General features: G+C 41.4%; 1 protein-coding gene across 4 annotated transcripts in view; it reads right to left on the bottom strand.

The window, feature by feature from the left end:
* Positions 1 to 9,916, bottom strand: part of RASSF2 (Ras association domain family member 2) — a 76,003-nt gene extending 66,087 nt beyond the window's left edge. For 3 of the 4 annotated variants that reach the window (XM_074287165.1, XM_074287164.1, XM_074287163.1), the window contains exon 1: positions 9,712 to 9,898. The gene's annotated coding sequence lies outside the window, so the exon portion shown is untranslated. Of the gene's footprint in view, positions 1 to 9,711 lie in introns of all 4 variants that reach the window. The other variant, XM_074287161.1, reaches the window with a different exon arrangement.
* Between the last annotated feature and the right edge of the window lie 4,324 nt (positions 9,917 to 14,240).

Genomic DNA, 14,240 nt, shown 5'->3' with positions numbered 1-14,240 from the left:
GCCATGGACATGAGTTTCTCCTGTGCCTTAGTTTCCTCAACTGTAAAATGAAAAAAGTTGGTGTTGATGAGCAAAAATGTCTCTTCCAGCTCCAAATCCTATGATCTGGCATGTTGTATTTTATTTTTATTTTATCTTATTATTATTTTATCTGGTTTTATTTTATTTACTATTATTTATCTGTTTGTTTTTTCAATTAATTTTTTTCAAGAACAAGCATTCATTTGGTATTTCTCTTTAAGATCATCTTGGTTTCTGTGCCAACTGATTGGGGACACTGTGGGCAAGGGTTCCACATTAGACTTTTGCTACCAGATCATGGCTCCTGATCAAATAAACTTCACCAACCTTTCATCCCTGATGATTACAGACTGCAGGGCCCAGAATCCCCAGATGACAGAGGACCCGTGGAGTCAGATGATCCCCGTGTTTACACAGGCCTGCCATTCCTGGGGTGCCCCATTTCCCTCCCAGGCCCACCCTCTGCATCCTTCCCAGGAACACAGAGGAAGACTTAGTGTAAACAAAACCAATGACTGCCCAGCTTGTGGTGGTGACCCATTTCTAAAGGACTTATTCTAAAACCATAAAAAAGGGAAACATGTTTTGTTGTTGCTGCTACTGTTATATTTTTTTAAGTGACAATGTCTTACCAGCTTCCTTTGGGTAGGATAACCGTCTGGCCTGCACATACAGGTGGCTGGGGAGGAGAATTCAGAAGATCAGCCCTGCAATTGTTTTAAAGACTACCAGCCCAGCCTCCAAGGCTGGTGAGGATGCTAAGGAATGTCCTTTTTCACCAAAGCAGGAGGCTAAGCCCTTGTGGGAGTAGACTCAAGAGAATCACAGAATGTTAGAGGGATTATACAGCCTCTTCATTAACTATATCTAACTATAACATTAATTAATCAAGTCCCTAATGTGCTGAGCTAGGCAAGGAGATAAAAAACAAAAATTAAAACAATGGTCCCTAGGCTCAAGAGGTGTGCATTCTTTGAGTAAGCGCTGATATCTATCAGTATATTCAAAATATATGGAAGGTAAATGTTAGGGTGGAGGGAAGTACTAACAGGGAAAGAAGAGGATCAAGAACAGCATCAACAGGAAGCAGAGCTTGAGCTGAGTTGAAGGAAACCACGGATTTTGAGAGGCATTGACAAGAAAGAAATACAGCATAGAGTCTGTGTGGTGGCTCAGAGATGGAAGATGGAAGGTGAAATGTTGCTTATGAAAAACAAACCAAAAAAAAAAGCCATTTTGATTGGACCATAGATAGGTATTAAGGGAAGAAAAATGAGTAGAGGACCATGGCCTGGAACTGGGATTCAGGATTAATGATCCCAGCTCTGCCATTAGCAGGCGTCCCAGAAGACTTAAAGCTGTAAGCTCCATTTTCTAAAATGCTCTACAATTTACAAAATACCCTGGCAAAAACCCTACGAAGGAGACAATGCAACTTTTATTAGCTCCACTATATAGTGAGGTTCAGAAAAGAACCTTAATAGCTTGCCCAGGTTCTACGCATAATAAATATCAGAGCTGGGATTCAAGTCCCCACCTTCTTATAGATTTATAGATTTAGAAATGTAAGGTATCTCAGATGTCACTGATTCAAAGCTAAAAGGGAACTTAAAAACCATCTGGCCAAACACCTTCATTTTACAGATGAGGAGACTGAGGTCCAGAGAGCACTTGTCCAAAGTCACACAGGGTGCATCAGAAGTAGAATTCAAGAGAAAGTCCTCTGACCCCAGAGTCAGTCATGATTTCTTCAACTGTGCTATGAAGTCGCCTATCTGACTCCAAGCCTGCCTCTCTTCCCACTATACCTATGATTCTTCCACTCAGAACAACTAGGATGAAGCTCCTTTTGGAGCTTAAATACAGCAAAATGTATTTGTTTTCCATGTCCCAGAGAGTTTTGGGGAAATGTTCTCTATGCAAAGAATTAGAACAGCAAACAAAACAAGGCTGCTGTGCCCTTGGGTTAACAAAGTCCTCACATACTAATTCCCATACTTACATCCTCTCCCTTGCAGAGAAAGCATGGAAGCACCAGACAGTCCCAATTGTGAAGGCCCATGATCAATATCAGAATTCCTTAGTGTTTTCACCCAAGCAATAGGGAAGGCAGGCAATAAACAGGATAAATAAGTAGAAAAGAGAGAGCAGGAAGGTGAGAGCCACACAGCCAACTAGTTCCCTTATTTCCTAAGGAGCAGAAAGGAATATTTGCCTAAGATCACACAGCCAGGGACCAACAAAGCTGGAATTGTAACTCAGAGTTCTTCCCACTTCACCATGCTGCCTGCCCTGTGAGGACTTCTCATCCAGACTGTCTTCAATGTTTGACTTTAACTGAATTCACTTGCATATGGGGAAATCCCCTGGAACAGCAAGAGACTTGCACTTCTTTCTTTCCTCCTTCCCTCTTTCCCTTCCTCCCTTCATTTCTTTTTCCCTCTCTTCCTTCCTCCCTTTCTTTCTCTTTCCCTCTCTTCCTTTCTCTTCCCACCTGCATGTAGACATGACAACCGTGGGCTTGGCACTTATCAAACTTATGAGTCTTGGGGCTTTTGGATCTGATCTAAAATTCTGGAGCTAATGGAGAAAGAAGACAGTGCTCAGGATTGGAGATCAAGATTTTTTTTTCTTGTAAGAGGAAACTCTTTGCCTCAATTGGCACCTAGCCTTAATCACTGAATGGGTGCTGCCTTAGTCAAACTGAGATCTGTTGCAGACCCAAGCTGACAAAGACCAACGCCCCACTGCATCCAGGGCTATCTCCAGTCGTCCGGATCTATATCTGGCCACTGGACCCAGATGGCTCTGGAGGAAAAAGTGAAACAGCTGACCTTACACAGCCCTCCCTCACTTAAATCCAATTCACTTGAATGTCATGATATCTCCTCCCTATGTCATGGTCCTCTTGGAGAAGGAAGGACATATAACAAGAACAGATATCAATCTACTTTAACTTTGAATGGCCTCTCACCAAGAAGGTTACAGCAAAATGTATTTGTTTTCCATGGAAGCCCTCAAAGACCAACTCTACCCACCTGATTCCTTGTCAATCTGAGAGCTCACTCTCTTTTGGAGGCCTCTGGTTGAGTTTGCTAAAAGGAAGGTAACAAAGTCCACTAAAAACCAAAATCTAGCTGAAAGCCTAAATGTGCAAAGGATCCTACATGGGTTATGACACCTGAGGCCCTATAGTGAAGCTTGGGCCACATTACCCAGGACTAATGCTTCAATGAGAGCAATAAAAGGAAATCCCATAGCTAAGCCCTGGAGAGTAATACTTCCACCACCTCAGTTTTCATCTTCTGAAAGTGTTTATTTAAATATTTATGTTATGACTAGAGGCCGTGGAAGGAAAGAACAATTAGCAAATCCATTGGTTAAAATCCAAATTTTACTTCTTTAGTGATGGTTGCTTGCTTAATAATATAATAACAACAGCTAACATTTATATAGTGCTTTAAAGGTTTGCAAAGCACTTTACATGAATCTCATTTGAGCCTCTCAATAACAGTTGGGATCTAGGGATCTTATTTCTCCCATTTTACAGATAAGGAAACAGGCTGAGGGAAGACTCAGGTCTGAGGCAGGATTTGAACTCATATCTTCCTGACTCTAAGTCTCTCACTCTATCCTTGGCACTGCCAAGCTACCTTGTTAGGACAAAAGAGAACTTTACTTTGTGATAGAGTAATCAGAACTCTGTCAGCTCTAAAATCCGGCATTCATATCCTTAGGTAAGAATATTGACTGAATCTGTGTCCCTCCTGCCAAATCCAAATTTTATCAAATTAAAACATATTACAAGACAAATAGGGCTCCAAAAAAGGCATAAGACTTTGTACTCCACCTTGGTCAGGCCACATGGAGTATTATGTTCTAATCTGGAGAAAACATTTTACCAATAAATCCTGGCCATTTTAAAGAGTATCTAGAGGAGGAAAATCAACAGGATGAAAGAATTTGTACTTAGGCCACCCTAAAGGACCTGAAGATGTTTAGTTTGTAGAGAATAAGACTTGGGAGGAGAATAGGGAGAGATGACAGTGGTTTTCAAGTATTGGAAGGGCTGCCACAAAATGTGATTAGACTTAGGCCCAGAGGGCCATGAGGCCCACATATTCTAATGGATAGAAGGTTGCAGGATTTCAGTTTCATGAGAGGAAAAGTTTTTTGGCATCAGAATTATCCACAGTGCAATGGACTATCCAAGGAAGTTGTACGTTCTGTAGGAGTGGTGGGTAGGGAGTGGTCTTCAAGTGGAAACTAGATGACCACTTATTGGAAATGTGGTAGAGAACATTGTTACTCGGTGTGGTTGAATTAGATAACTTTTGAGACTCCCTCTAATCCTGTCATTGCATCACTTTTGTGTGACTCCAACAGCAAATGATCAGAAGTGTGATAACAGTGCTCAGGTTAATACCTTCCCTCTAAGATCATCTCCAGGTGATCTTGTCTATATATATTATTTTTGGGTGCAGTACTGGGCTTGCAGTCAAGAACACCTGAATTCAAATCTGATCTAAGACACTTATTAGCTGTGTGATCCTGGACAAGTCACTTAACCTTATTTGCCTTAATTTCATCATTTGTAAAATGAGCTGGAGAAGGAAATGGCAAATCAGTCCAGTATCTCTGCCCAAAAAAAAACCCAAATGAGATCACAATCAGACACAATATGATTGAATAGCAACATATCTTGTTTTCACACAGTTGTATAGATGTTCTCCTGTATAGAGGTTGTACAGATATCTCCCTTCCCCTGAGGCCGTGAGTTCCTTTAAGAACAAGAACAGTCTTTTGCCTTGCCAATTGACACAGTCCTGGGCACATAGTAGGCACTGATTAACACTATACAGAGTGTCCAAAAAGTCTTAATGTAGTTTTAAGCTTTAATAAAGCTTTAAGGATTACATCTGCATTAAGACTTTTGGAATACCCTGTAAATCTAATTTGTACCTAATGGTTTTCATATTATCTCTCCTCCCCCCCAATTAGATTATTATTATTATTTTTTTTTTTTTTTTTTTTTGCTGAGGCCCAAGGTCACACAGGGAGAAAGTGTTAAGTGAGTTAAATCTGAGGTCAAATTTGAACTCAGGTCCCCTTGACTTCAGGGTTGGTGCTCTAACCACTGTGCCACTTAGCTGCCCCAGATTATGCTCCAGATTTCTTAACGGCAGAAACTGTTTTTGCCTTTCTTTATATGATAGCGTCTAATTCCGGTCAGTTATGTCCAACTCTTTGTGACCCCATTTGGAGTTTTCTTGACAAAGATACTAGATGATTTACCATTTTCTTCTCCAGCTCATTGTACAGATGAGGAAACTGAGGCAAACAGAGTCAAGTGACTTGCCTAGAATCACACAGCTAGTAAACATCTGAGGCCATATTTGAACTCAGGAAGATGAGACTTCCTAAATTCCAAGCCAGGTACTCTATGCACTGGGCAACCTCATTGCCCTATAGTGCCTAGCAGCAAACCTTTACTAAATAAATGCTTGTTTACTTGAGTTGCTTTGTCACTGCTGCTCTCTACTTTGTCAGTTAGCTGTTCAATTATTAGCATTAAAGTATCAGCAGCCTCAACAAATAATGAATAGTCATCAGATCTCTGAGATTTATTAAATAGTCTTGTTGAGGTTTCTCTTTCAACCCATTGACTGAAATAACAAGTGATTCTGAGTGCTTAAACGTTATAGTTTATAAATAAAGACTTTTGCATAGTGGATTTCCTTTCATTAATGCAATCAATCAAAAAATTTCATTTCCTTTCATGTAATACCCTTCTGCCTCATCTTCACATCTCAGAATCATTAGTTTTCTTCAAAGATCAGTTCAAGTTTCATCTTTTTCATGAAGGTTTTTGAGATTTCCCCAGTTGCTAGTGTCACTCCCCACCCAATTCTCTCTGTGAGTCTATATCTTCCCATATATGTGTATCTGTATATACATATGTGTAAAATTACTGCATAGTTATTTTTAGTATCTATACCAAACTTCTGTAAATAATGTCTTCCTTGATTGAATGTTAAGATATGTGAAGGCAAAGATTTTCATTTTTGTCTTTGTAGTTCCAGAACCCAGCAGGTGCTTAAGAAATGTTTATTTAGTGATTGAATCAATTATGTATCCCATTCTATTTCTAACCCAAAAACATTTCTTCAATTGAGCACTGCTTTCTAGTGAGCTCCAAAACTGTCTTTTGATGCCCTAAAGCAGCATTAAGTTCTCTTCCCTTTTCCCTCCTGTTGCTCTGACTACCCTATTTTGTAGTACTTGTTGCCTAGCAAAACTGTTAATTACTTTTTTTACACAGTTTACTTAAAAGGCTAAGTGAGTATGAGAACTTTGGTAAAGCAGAGTTCAGACTGGCACCTGAAAGAGCACATGGGCTTCCTCAGTAGAGTTGAAACCTGGAAACAGGAAAGAGAGGGGGAGAAGAGAGGCTGATCCTTCTATAGCAACTACACTATCCCACAAAACCTGTTCATCTTGGTAGGAACACCAAGAGCTTGAATTCAACTAGCATAGCTTTTGAGAATCCAAGTTTATATTCAGCCTCAGGACAAAGCATCAGAAGGATTTCAGTGGAGTGGCATAAATAATAATCATTCAGTAATAAGCTGTCTAAATGGTAATATAAAAATTCTCCCTCCCACTTTCAAAGCAAATAAAATGAAGAAAGTTGTTTTATCCCTATCACATACAGGGATAAAGATATTACTCCAAAGTCCAAAGCTTTCTAGTGGATAAAACACCACTCATTTCAGAATTGATCTTCTTGGTTCCAAAATCAAAGAATTTGATCTAGAAGAAAAATCCTGAATTTCCCATTGCCCTTAATACTCATTATATATGTATGCACACATATGAGCTTATATGTGTATATGTATTTATGTATGTATGTATGTACACAGACACATATTCCCTAATTTATAAGGGAAGTTGGGATATAAATATATATATGTCTTTTTCTAAATTATTCTCAAAATGCCACATGACATTCAAATTTTTTAATGCTGTAATTAAAATGGGGGGGGGGCAGATTTGTTTCGGATTTTGACAATTTTTCTTCCCATCCCTAGTAGTACAGGAAAAAAGGATTTAGAAATAATGGTAAAGTGACTAATTCAAAATCATGAAGATAGTAACAGGGGTTGAATTCAAACCATAGCCTTTAGATTAGATCCATTGCTCTTTCTGGTACTTTAAACCTTGACCAATAAACACCAGTCATATCATGAAACTTTGGAAGAATAGTATCACATGGTGGAAAGGGCAATAGAATAAAAATTACGAAGTCTGGATTCCAGCCCTGGCTCTGTCACAATGTGAGATGAACATGTGAGAACCTCTCTGGGCCTCAGTTTCTCCATCAGTAAAATGAAAGAATTAGATTAAATAATCTCGAAGATTCTTTCCATCACAAACTTTTTTTGTTTTATAATCACAGTTCTTCCTCCCCAAAGAAAGTCCATGATGTTGCCCAAGTGACTGAATTTAAAGCTGAATTTAAATTTTACTTCTGTTCACAAATTTTCATAGCATCTTTTTTCTCTTCTCAAAATAAATGTCTGTCATCCAAGAGTCTAGTAAAAGAAATGGACCAGTCATCTAATCTTAAGAAAAACAACAAACCTGAAAGGTCATCTAGTCTGATCCCCTCATTTTATGGATGAATAAATGGTTTTAGAAGAATGGCAAGACAAAATTACACAACTAGCGATTGGCAGAGCCAAGACACAACTCCGAACATAGTGTTCTTCCTATTATACTACACTGCCTTCTACCTTTCCCAGACGCACAATTCAATTGAGTTTGGCCAATGTTCATCAAGCATCTTCAAGACAGAAGTTAGGTGGTGCAGTGGTTAGAGCACTGGGACTGGAGTCAGAAAGACCTGAGTTCAAATCAGGCTGGATGACTCTGGGCAAGTCATTTAACTTGTTTGCCTTAATCCACTAAAAAAGGAAATGGCAAATCATTATATATCTTTACCAAGAAAACTCCATGGACAGTATGATCCACAGAGTCAGGAAGAGTCAAATATGACTAAACAATAGTGCATATGGCATTCTGCTAAGCACTGGGAAAGCTAGAATTAGAATCTTCATCTTCTAGCTTTCAGTCTCTCTACTTCTCTTGTCCAAAACTCTTCTTCATTAGTAACTCACAATTGCAATTAAGTATCTGCACATAAGAACTCAAATATCAGTACATAAGAAGAAAGTTGTAGCTCGAAAAAGATCTTAGAAAGTCATTCAATCAATCCCTTTACTTTGCAGGTGAGGAACCTGAGGTCCAGAGAGATGTAAGTGATTTGTCAGTAAGAGTCAAAACTTGAACCAGGATTCCAGGACTTTAATTAGAAGGCTCATGTCATTCTGCCGGGCTTCCTAGGCTCCCTCTACTCCTCAGAGCTTGGCTGGCTAGAGAACTGGTACCAGCACCACCACCTATTAAAGCCTTGGGCCTAGTCTGGAGACCAAGAAGAGCAATAAGTTTCTGGAGATAAAATGACTTCTTCACCCCAGCAAAAGGCAAACAAAACAAAACAAAAACCTTCATTTAATTAGATTTTTAAAAATAAGTCAGGCACAAAACCTGAAAAGAGAAGAAACAAAGAGATCATCCCCTATCCTTCCTCCCTCCACTTCAAGCCAAGTAACTGACTGTTCCTTCTCACCAGTGAGTGCACAGTGAAGTGGACAGTGAAGAGTTTAACTCCCCCATCCAGAGAGGGGAGCTGCTTGGCCAAAAGACCTTGACAACAAACCTGGCCTGGAGGGGGATAGGGTTACTCCCTCTCTCCAAGAGCTGTTGAAAGAAAAAGATTTAAGGAATGTAATCGATTCTAATTTTAAGTAAAATTAGAAAGGCTCAGTTTGCTGACCCCAAGATCTTTTATTCCACCTTGGACCATAAGGATTTGGAGCAGGAAAAAATACCGACTTAGAAATCCCGCAGAGAGCCCAGCTTTCTCGTTCTACATATTCAGAAAAGGGAAGTGATTAGTAAGGCCGTACACCTAAAATGAAGAGCAGAGAAACAGTATTCAAAACCAAGGCCTCGAACTTCAAAACTTGGGCACGTTTCCACTATATGTCCTGCCCCCAGAAACAGCTCAGAGCACCTGTCACTCCCATTCAATCGGAAAATGGTCGGGGAAAGAATCCCGACGACCATCAAAGGAAGTGTAGTTTTCGGGAGCTCAGAGGACCTCCACTGGGAGCAACTTAGATCCAGCTGCACCTTCCTAGGATTAACGGATACTCCAAATTTTTCATTGCACAGCTGAGGAAACTGAGGCCCAAACGGGGACGTGGAGTGCCGCGGGTCCCCAATTAGCGGCGCTCCAAGTAAATAATAGCGCTCCCCTCCCTTGCATTTGGGGATGGGGAGAGGATTGGAGAGATGTGCCTACAAAGATGGAGCTGGGATGCTGAACTTTGAGACAGAAAGAGACCTCGGTGCGGGCTGCGTGGGGGGACCGGGACGGTCCGCCGGGCTCAGAGCGGGATCCGCCGGGAAGGACCGAGCCCAGCTCCACACGCACACGGGAACACGGACAGACACACACCGAGACAGCCCGCACAGACACACACGGCACCAAGACAAGAGGAAGGGGAAGAGCAAGCCGGGGCTGCCAGGGCAGTCAAGGGGAAGGATCAAAGACCGCTTTACCGTGCACCCCCGGGCTAGCAGGGGAAACCTTGGGGGCGCCGAGCTACCCCTGCGGGACAGCTCCCGCGGACTGGAGTCCGGTCCACGCGGCAGCCGTCGCCTCCCCGGCAGGTCCAGCCCATCAGTCCCCGGGAGGGCTCGCGGGGCAGCTTCGGGGAGACAGAGGAGGGAGGACCGCACCAGCCGCCGAGCCACCGCCCTCCCCGCTTCCACCCCCGCCCCCCCGATTGATGGAGCCCCCAGCTCCAATCCAGCCACGGCTGGCCTCTGGCTTCTGCATCCTCATTGGCTAGGCGGCCCCTCGCCTCCCCGCCCCCTTTCTTTTCACTCCCCCCTCCCCAGGGGGAAACGGGGGCGGGGTTTCTCCCCTCCCTCGCAGACAATGCTGAGGGCTGGAGTGGCTGATCTGGCGGGCGCTCTGGAACATCCACCCCTTGGATTGTCATCTGAGGCATCTTTTCTTTGCTTCCCTTTTTATCCCGGGGCGCGGGAAAAAGGCTAGTGGTTTGTGAAGATGGGCTGAGCTGGGCTGGGCTGGGGTGCAGCTGCCTAGTGCCGGCTACTCTGGAACCCCTTCTTGTGGGGATGGGGGTAGGGGAGAACCGAGGAGAGGAGGGGAGACTTCACAGTGTTAAAGCCGAAAGGGACCTTAATTTTAACTGGGCAATAAACATTAATTTAGTTCCTGCTAAGCATCAGGTACTGCTCTGGGCGCTGGGGATACGAGGACAGAAATGAATAATAGTCTGCCCTCAAAGAGCACACGGAGTGGGAGGGGGTGGGGGACCCCCACCAATTGCAATCACCTATAAACACGCACATATATATATATACCCACACATATGTATACGTGCATGTGTGTATATAGGAAAACAAGATCAAGGATCACAGAATTCTAACTAGAACAGACTTCAAAAGTCATCCAGTTCCGCCTCCTCAAGATGAGGAAGCAGGGGCCCAGGGAAGTGACTTGCTTGCCTAAAAGTCACAAAACTTATGTCAGAAACAGGACACGAATCCGGAGTCAATGAATGCTCTTTTTACTGTTGCACTGACAGGCTCCCCCACCCCCACCCCACAACCAGCCATAGGATTTAGAGTTGTAAGTAAGGGACCTTCAGGTCACCAAATCTAACCCACACCATAGAGTCATTCTTCTCTCCCATCCCGACATTCAGTCTGTTGCTAGGTTTTTTTTAACCTGAACAATATCTCTTAGAATTCTTCCCTCTTCTCTCCTTTCCTACTCATTGCCCTAATTGAAACCTTCAGACCTCTCTAATTATGAATCATCAGCATTTATTGTGTTTGATAGCTATCAAGCACTATGCTAAGTACTGAAGTTGTTTGGGTTTTTTTGTTGTTTGTTTTTTAAAGGCAAAAGCAGCCCCCGGTTCTCAAGGAACTTACATTCTTATAAGGGAGAGACAACATATAAATAAATACATATTCCCAATGCACCGAGATGAAATACAAAGTAAAGCAAAGGATCATAGACCATTATCAAGTCCAACCCCCTCACTCTGTAAAACCGAGGTTAACTGTCCATATCACTCCAGGTATAGAGCTTTTCCTACCATATGGCAATGCCTTCAATAATAGTATTTGTATAGTGCTTTAAGGTTAACAGGGAAGCTAAATGGGGCAATACATAAAATGCCTGGCTTGGAATCAGGAACATCTGACCTCAGCTACTTATGTACTCTGGATTTATTTTGGACAAGTCACTTAATCCTGTTTGCCTCAGTTTCCTCATCTGTAAAATGAGCTGGGAAAGCAGATGGCAAATCACATCATTGCCAAGAAACCCTTCCCAAAGAAGGTCATGAACAGTCAGATATGACTAAATAATTAAGGTTTGCAAAGTAAATTGCAATTATTTCATTCTATCCTCACAACAACCATGGAAAATAAGTACTATTATTATCCCCATTTTAAAGATAAGGAAACTGAGGCCCAGAGAAGGTAAATGATTTGCCTAGAGTTACTGAGACAAGTTTTGAGTTCAAGCCTTCTTGACTAACTATCCAAAGTATCCCTTTTCTGTCTCTATCTGCAGGTACTTTTCAGACTGTTTCCTGGTCCTCTCCCAACTATCATAAGAACATAAATCTAAGGTTAGAAAGGATCCCAGGGGCCACCTACACCAATTCCTGTAATTCACAGATGGCACCACTCTGCTCCCAGATCTTGGCCGCAGTCACACAGAGACGGGTCAATGGCAGTACTAGGTTAAAGTACAGTCTTCTAATTCCTACTCCATGAACTTTCTATGGCATCATTCTGCCAATCATAAAACATTGTCTCTGCTCTCGTGAAAGTGAAAAAAATTAGGGAAGCAAAGCATATATCAAGCAGTTGGAGAATAATTTCTGTGTGAGGATAACAAATCTTTTTCTTCCCAGCATGCAGCTGGTGCTGAGGTCTTTCCCTCCTCCCTTTCCTAGATGTGTAAGGAAGTAGCCTCAGGGAACTTGAATAATTTTGCTCAGCTGTTCAACAGAGAAAGAAAAGTCACCAGAGAGAGAAAAAGAAAAAAATGTGTCCTCTCATTCCTCCCTCTCTTTTCCATCCCATCCTGCCTCCCCACCCTCCCACCCCAATCCCTGGGATTTAGCAGACAGGATATGTTGCTGTTATCAGGAGAAAGACCACCCAGGAACAGGGGAAGATGGGATGCAAATACAAATCACTGTGAGCCAACCAGAATTGGGGGAAAAGGAGGATGTTCTTAAGATATAATTCCAGCTCCCTAGAGATCACTTGTATGTGATACCAGAATTTGTAGAGCCAGTCTATGAAAGTTTTTGAAGAATAAGGAGCTCAAATCATGATAGACAGCCTGAGGGAATTTAAAGTCCACCTAGTTTAACCCTCATTTTAAAGTCAAGGAAATTGTGGACTATAAAGTTTAATTCATTTGTCCAGGATCCCAAAGTCACTAAATGGCAAACCTATGGCTCAAATGCACATCTTGGCTATGATTATAATAATAATAACCACCACAATAACAGCTATGTAGCACTTTATCTTCATTTTCTTATTTAAGCTTTATAATGATCCTGTGAGATGAGTGCAGTGATAATCTCTGTTAGAATGTTCTAGTTCTTCATGGGGGTTAATATAGGGAAGAAAGGAGAATGTAAACTGTGCAAGTCTTGATGGCCGAGGAGTGTACAGAATGGAAGTAACAATGAGGAAAACATGACTGGGTTTTTAAGATCCAAGGAAGGACACAATAATAAAAGAATAATAAACAGATAAAAAAGTTTCTAAATTCATGAGATGGAATTGCAACTCTTATCGATGATGACACGTTTAAGGTTATGACCATGTCTGTGGGCTATGGTGGAGTAGAAAAAAATAGGTCATAGAAACTAAGTAAATTTGAGGAACTGGGAATTTAGAAAATTTGAACAAGCATCAATATATATGTTTAAGTCCCCTGGTGTTAATGCAGGTGTTGGGATGGGGAGGAAAGACTGAGCCAGGGGACTGAACTCAATAAGAAAGGGAAAAGGATGTTCTGGGAGGTTAATTAAAAATGGCTACCAGGATCTGGATTAAGTGATAAACTTGAATCGCATGTGCATAGATTAAACATTCCTTAGTGCATTAAGCATAAACCATATTTTCTGGACATGCAGGATGTAGGGTTGAGAATTAGAATAGAAACATCATTTGGAGTACTTCAGATGTTCATATATCTGAGCATGTGGCTAATTCTAGCCAAAACCAGTCTCTTAAGTACTCGATTTATAAGCACATGTACATTTTTTTAGTTTCTAAATCTCCCGATTTCATTCATTTAGAAATCTCCCATTATCCTATCTGAACTTCTAGAGTAGCTATAGAATCCACTCTAAAGCATAGAGGCAGAATAATTTTATATAATGCATCAGGCAGCAGAGTGCCCTTTAGATTGTTGAGCAAAAGAGAGTATTATTCATTGTTTTAAGAAGATTAACATGGTAGCTGTAGGTATCTTTTAATGGTTTACCTTCTAATGGTCCTAGCCACCCCATCTGGCATTCTAGTATTAAACCTATTTTATAATTGTACATAATTGTATAATCCATGTTAAGGGACTTTTATGCATTAGTAAATAGATTATGTATTTTTTTTCTTTTTGGGCAGGGGATCCTTCCATGCATACTTAGCATAGAAACTTAAGATACCATCAACGTCCTCAAGGAATTTACAATCTGACTGGGAAGGTAAGACATAAAATACAGGAAAAAATAAATGATACAATATGGCTCTGTTAGAGCTAACGTGAATAAGAACCTAAGAGACCCAGAATAGATGAAGGTGGGTGCCAATTTCCTGATCAATGCCAGAAGAGTCACCACCACCAGCAATTGCCTCAGATAATGCTTCCCTCAGTTATCCTGTTTATATACCACCTCAGTCCCCAAGTGGTAAGAAATTAATAAAATTAGCTTCAAACCTATAAAGAACTCTAGATATCAACAAAAGGACCAAGGTTTACATCCCAGGCATTCACTTCCTGTGTGACTTTGAGTCAG

The sequence above is a fragment of the Sminthopsis crassicaudata genome, chromosome 2, assembly GCF_048593235.1.
Source record: "Sminthopsis crassicaudata isolate SCR6 chromosome 2, ASM4859323v1, whole genome shotgun sequence".
In the NCBI taxonomy this organism is placed as follows: Eukaryota; Metazoa; Chordata; class Mammalia; order Dasyuromorphia; family Dasyuridae; genus Sminthopsis; species Sminthopsis crassicaudata.
Note: the sequence above shows the minus strand (reverse complement) of the source record. Positions and strands in the feature narration are given on the sequence as shown.